This window comes from Marmota marmota, unplaced genomic scaffold (assembly GCF_001458135.2).
Source record: "Marmota marmota marmota unplaced genomic scaffold, marMar, whole genome shotgun sequence".
NCBI classification, from domain to species: Eukaryota; Metazoa; Chordata; class Mammalia; order Rodentia; family Sciuridae; genus Marmota; species Marmota marmota.
In genome coordinates this window covers 40,426,352-40,433,676 of record NW_026000211.1, presented here as the reverse complement: position 1 = coordinate 40,433,676, position 7,325 = coordinate 40,426,352, and positions in this window count along the sequence as shown.

Sequence of the window (7,325 nt, the reverse complement as noted above, 5' to 3'; positions counted from 1 at the left end):
GAATGGATAAAAAATATGTGGCAGTTATACACAATGGAGTATTACTCTGCATTAAAAAATGACAAAATCATAGAATTTACAGGGAAATGGATGGCATTAGAGCAGATTATGCTAAGTGAAGCTAGCCAATCCCTAAAAAACAAATGCCAAATGTCTTCTTTGATATAAGGAGAGTAACTAAGAACAGAGTAGGGTAGAAGAGCATGAGAAGAAGATTAACATTAAATAGGGATGAGAGGTGGGAGGGAAAGGGAGAGAGAAGGGAAATTGCATGGAAATGGAAGGAGACCCTCAGGGTTATACGAAATAACATACAAGAGGAAGTGGGGAGGAAAGGGAAAAATAATACAAGGGGGGGAGAAATGAATGACAGTAGAGGGGGTAGAGAGAGAAGAGGGGAGGGGAGGGGAGGGGAGGAGGGATAGTAGAGGATAGGAAAGGCAGCAGAATACAACAGACACTAGTATGGCAACATGTAAATCAATGGATGTGTAACTGATGTGATTCTGCAATCTGTATAGGGGGTAAAAATGGGAGTTCATAACCCACTTGAATCAAAGTGTGAAATATGATATATCAAGAACTATGTAATGTTTTGAACAACCAACAATAAAAAATAAAATAAAAATAAAGTTGATGTGGGAGGTAACAGCCTCAATATTGTGAACTGGATCCACACATGTGCAACATCTAAGTATCCATTCCAAAGACAAAATAGTTCTGGGAGAACCAGGAACTGAAGATTAGGTGAGCCAAGTATTGTTAGAATAAAACACTAATGAATACAACTAAAGAAGACATACTTCTTTTTTTAATACTTTTATTTTATTTATTCATATGTGGTGCTGAGGATTGAATCCAGGGCCTCTCATGTACTAGGTAAGCACTCTACCTTGGAGCCACAACCCCAGCCCAAGAAGGCATATTTCCATAGGAAAAAAAAAATAAATTTCAACTACTTTGATGGATTAAACCTATACAATGAAAATGAGAGTCTGTAGTTGTCAAAAGAGTATAAAAAGTATAAAAAAATCTGTATTTAAAAAAACAACTGTGTATGCATGGCATGGTGGCACACACCAGTAATTCCAGTGGCACTGAAGCAGGAGGATGGCAAGTTCAAAGCTAGCCTCAGCAATGGCAAGGTGCTAAGCAATTCATTGAGACACTGTCTCTAAATAAAAAATATAAAATTGGGCTAGGGATGTGGTTCAGTGTCTCTGAGTTCAATCCCCAGGACTCCCCCACAAAAAAGCCACTGTATATTCTTGATATTAAGGCAAACATTGAGTCTTGGAGTTCTGTATATGTTCTCTGTTCTCTACCTCAATATAAGTGTGACAGGATCAATATATGAAAAGAACAAAGGGAAACAAGGAAGGAAATAGACTTGACTATTTAAAGTGATTATATTATAAAGGAGATGAGAGTATCTGTGTATCAAAGATATAAAATGTATGTAATTAAAGTTTGTATTCAAGAATTAAGGATAAATCTAAATTAGGAATATGTTGAGATAAATTTAAGGATATATCTAAATTAGGAATATGTTGAGATAGCTATTAAATTTACACAGTTATGGAAAGTGTTTACATATACTCAAGCAGTATAAAGGTCATAAATATTGTTTGCAAAACAGGGAATAAAGCAGATTGGAAATCAGTGAATAAAAATAAGTTCATTCAAGATGAAACATTATTTTTCTTATCTGATATCTATATAAAAATAAGAGCTATGATTATTCAAGTAAATTGTATAATTCCATTGTTTGGGCACTGGGTATGATTTCTTATTTCACTTTTTTTTAACACCACAGGTTACTTTCAGTCATTATTTTAATATAATACATTTAGAGTATATATATATATNATATATATAGAGAGAGTGTATATATATATATATGTATATATATATATATATACATATATATATATATACACTCTCTCTATATATATATACACATATATACATATATGTGTATATATGTATATAAATATACATATATATGTATACACACATATATATTATGTATGTGTAATATATGTATAAATATGTACATACTAGGGAAAAGGAGAAATATCTATTGAAATACAGGGCATAAAAACAAAGTATTTTTCTTCTAAAGTAGCTTACAAAGAAGAACTCTTATTTTAATTTTACAAATGATTACTTAATTTGATATGCAGCTTTAACTGCAGAAACTTTGCTATGGAGAATGTAGTAAAACCATTAGTAACTTATCATTATGGGCCTCTAGTTAAAATTACATTCATAAAAATAAAAACCCATTATTATTGAAATTATCAGTGGCTAAATCTGTACTTGTAAAATATTAATAGAAACTATATTCCAATATTTAGCTGATGACACTTTTGCAACTGTATTCAAATGAATTTCAACAACACTATGAACTGGTTGGTATGCAACCATATGGTAAAAATTTGATTGCAAGAAATATGATACAGGCAATAAATTAGAATTAAAATTAATATAATTTAAAAATGTAATATTAAATTTAATATAAATCTAATTTTGTGTTTTTGATTAAAGCAGAATTTAAGGATAACCTCATTTTTATACATTTTTACTGACAGATAAATAGGGAATTTATTTTTAAATTATGTTTATTATATTGATTTCCTAAAACACACATTTTGTTCTTACTTTCCTAAAACTTACTTTGATACTATATAAATCTATTTTTATATTTTCTGTTTTCCTTTTCACTAGAATTATACTTCAGATGCTAAACTACTCTCATTTGGCCAATTTGTTTCATGTTGTTCAATGATTTAAAATGCATATTTTAAAAAAACAGAATGTATTTTACTTATTTATTTTAATTATTTTTCTTTTTAGATATATATTACAGTAGAGTGTATTTTGATATAATATATGGAGTATAAACTCACATTCTGGAGGTGGTGCATATTATGGAATTGCACTGGTCATATATTCATATGTGCACACAGGAAAATTATGTCCAATTCATTCTTCTTTCGTGTTCCCATCCCCCTTCCATTCCCTTTATTCCCTTTGTATAATTCAATGAAATTTTTTTCTCCACCCTGCTCCTTGGTTTATTGTATGTGAACATCTGCATATTGCCAAGAAGATTTGGCCTCTGTATTTGGGGGATTGGCTTATTTCACTTAGCATGGTGGTCTCTAGTTCCATCTATTTACTGGAAAATCCATAATTTCATTCTTCTTTGTGGTTATTATTTCATTGTGTATATAGACTACATTTTCTTTATCCATTTATCTGTTTAAAGGAAATTTTCTGAGGAATCTCTATACTGCTTCCCAGAATGGTTGCACCAATTTGTATGATGCACCAGCAGTGTATGATTGTACCTTTTTCACCACATCCTCATTAGCACTTATTGTCACATCCTCACTAGCACTTATTGTTGCTTGTATTCTAGATAATTATTATTCTGAACAAAGTGAGTTGGAGTATCAGTGTAGTTTTAATTTACTTTTCTCTGATTTCTAGATATGTTGAACATTGTTTCATATACTTAAGGTCCATTTGTATTTCTTGTTTTGTGAAATGTCTATTCAGTTACACTGCCTACTTATTGATTGGATTGTTTTTTGTGGTTTTTTTTTTTTTTTTTTGAGTTGTTTATATGTCCTGGAGATTATTGCTCTATCTGAGGTGCACCACTTATTGAAAAGATTATCTTTTCCCCAGAGTATGTTTGTGGTTACTTTATCTAGTATGAGGTAACTGTATTTATGTGATTTAGTCTCTGGTTCCATTGGTATTCTTGCCTATTTTGTTGCCAATACTATGCTGTCTTTGTTATTATAGCTGTGTAGTATAATTAATGTCTGATATTGTGATGTGTCTTGCTTCACTTTTCTCACTAAGGATTACATTGACTACTCTGTGCCTATTATTTTTCCAAATGAATTTCATAATGTCTTTTTCTAGTTATATGAGGAATTTCATTGGAATTTTTAGATGCAAGTGCATTAAATCTGTATAGCGCTTTTGGTAGTATGGCCATTGTGACAATATTAATTCTTCCTATACAGGCATGTATAGGCATGGGAGATCTTTCCATCTTTTAAAGTCTTCCTCAATTTCTTCCTTTAGTGTTCTATAGTTTTCATTGTAGAGATTGTTCACCTCTTTGTTAGATTGATTCCCAAGTACTTTATTTTTAAGGCTATTGTGAATGAGATAGTTTTCCTAATTTCTCTTTCAGCTCATTCATCATTGATGTGTAGGTATGTAAATGGATTATGGGTGTTAATTTTATATCCTGCTACTTTCCTGAATTTTCTAATGAGTTTGAGACATTTTCTGGTCGAGTATTTTCTTTCTTCTAAGTATAGGATCATTTAGTTGGCAAATAGGGATAGATTGAGCTCTACTTTTCCTATTTGTATCCCTTTAATTTCTTTCTTTTGCCTAATTGTTCTGGCTAGAATTTCAAATTCTATGTTCAATAGAAGTAGTGAAATAGAGAATCCCTGTCTTGTTATATCTTTTAGAGGACATGGTTTCAGAATATATACTGTTTATCAGAGACTTATCTCATAGGCAAAGATACAAACTAAAGATAAAAGAATGTAAAAAAATTCCTCTCAAAGAAAGTCCAAAAAAATGCAAGAGTAGCTATTATTGTAGCCAACAAAAGAGATTTCATGTAATATATAAATAATAAAAAGAAACAAAGAAGGTCACTATATACCAATTTAAAAAATCACACAAGAAGATATAATGATATTAAATACATGTGGATGAACTAAATATCAGTGCACCTGATTACATTTAAAAAAAATTTTAACATTAAATCCTGGGGACAACTCTATAAAATAAATTGGGGGATTGCAGAACACCATTATTACCAATAGATCATTCAAACATAATATATCAATAAAGATATTGGAGACTTAAATAATACTGTAAATCAAACTGAGTAAGTAGATAGCAACAGAATATTTCTGACAAAAACAGGTAAATTTTTCTTCTTTTCAGCAGCTCATGGAATCTTTTCCAAATCAGGACATAATCTAAATAACAACGGAATTTTTAGAAAGAAACAGAATAAGCCAATATTACCTCATGTATCCTATTGGTTCATAAGAAAATTCAAAATCAAGAAAAATAATTGAAACCACATAAAACATGAAGATTTAAAATAGACTTTAAAAAATAGATCATAAAAGAAATAAGAAATAAATAAGTTGAAACAAATGATAACAGTGTTACAATATATGAAAAGTACTAGGACAGTACCAAAGCCATTGAAAGAGGAAAATTTATAACATTGAATGTTTACATTTAGAAATATATCCCAGGAGGGTTTAGTTGAATAGGACTGTAACTCCAGGAAATTAGGGGGTTAAGGCAGAAAGATTACAAGTTCAATGCCAGCCTCAGCAACTGAGTTAGGTCTTAATCAATGTACTAAGACCTTGTCTCAGGATTTAAAAAAAATAAAATTAAGAGTAAAAATTAAAGTAAAAAAGACTGGGGATGTAACTCAGTGGTAAAGTACCCCTGGGTTAAATCCCTAAGTCCCTAACACATACATACACACACACACACACACACACACACACACACACACACCCCATCCACAAACACAAATAGATCACAAATTTAAAATATTATGCTTTATCTCAAGGCCTTAGAATAGGAAAATCAAACTAATTTCAAAATTAATAGAAGATAAGAAATACATCACATGAGAGCCAAGCTTAATAAAATTGAGAATAAAAAATACACAGGATTAATAAAACATAGAGTTTATTTTTTGAAAAGATGAACATTACTAATAAACCCTTAGTGAAAAAGTAACTAAAAGAAAGGAAGACACAAATTAATAAAATTTGAAAAACCAAAAAGAAAATGGCAACCCAGTCACATTAATTCAGAATATCAGTAAAATATATTTTGAAATTTAATAAACTCAAGTAACCTAGAATTTCTTCAATATATTGGATGATTTTTAGAGGCTTATGAGCTGCCCAAATAGATCCATCAAGCTATAAACACACTAATATTAAGTAATGAAATTGAAGCAGCTATTAAAAGCCTTCCAAAAAAGAAAGCCCCACATGGATTTATAGTAGAGTTCTACTAGACCTTTAAAGAAGAACTGTTGCCAATCCTCCTCAAATTAATATAATACAAAAAAAAATTAATGTGATAGTGCACCAAGATTAAGTAGGTGTCATCCTAGGGATACAAGGTTGGTTCAATATACACAAATCAATACATAGAATTCACCACATAGAGTTCAGGAAAAGAGTCACAGGATTACATCAATAGATGCAGAAAATGTATTTGACAAAGTCCAGCATGATTCATTTTTGTAACACTAATGATACTAGGGACACAAGGAACTTACCTCAAACTCATAACTATAAATGACAAACCAAATGCCAACATCATATTGAATGGAGAGGAACTGAAAGGATTTCCTCTAAAAGCAGGAACAACAAAAGCAGGTCCACTCTCACCACTCCTATTCAACATAGACCTTTAAAATCAAGCCAAAACAATCAGGAAAGAAAAGGGAGGCAAATAGATAAAAGAGAAGTCAAATAATATTTGTTTGCAGGTCACACAATTCTTGATTAAAAAGACACAAAGAACTTTACCAGAAGATTTCTAGAGTTGTTAAAAAAAATTAGTCAAGTAGCATTATACAAGATCAACTCTTGTAAATCAGTTACTTTCCATTACTCCAATAATAAATTTGCTGAAAATGAAATTAAGAGCACTCTCCCATTCACAATAAGCTCAAAATACTAGAAAACTATCTAACCAAGCCATCCCCTTTGACTAAGATGACCTTTTTCAGTTTTCATTTCGGTATATTTGCCTTACAAAACTGTGTTAATAGAACTCAAATATAAGAGCAAATTCACATTGGTGCACTTTGCTTTCATTTAAATTGCATCCTTAAGATGGTTTGACATCTCTTCACCTTATGGATTTTGAGTGGAGACTATGCATGGCAGGTAGTGAGGCACCCAACCACTGCTACAGCAGGCCTGTCCCTGTCCTCAGGCCCACCTCTTCCCTCCTTGCACACAGTATTTTTGTGAATGGCCCAATGTTTACTCAGTTTTCTAAAATCAGACTGACAACAGGACTGGAAAAGAGACGAACAGAAAGATAGAGTAAAAGAGAAAATGGGACCTGGAAGTTCAGCTGACCTCTGATGGGGAAGATTTACAATGACCATGCTCCCAAATTTATTATATATGTTTTTACATCAAAGAGGTTTGTTGTGAGAAATTACTTTAAAACAAAACAGAGGTCAAAAGTTTGAACAACCCAATTGCAGTCATCAG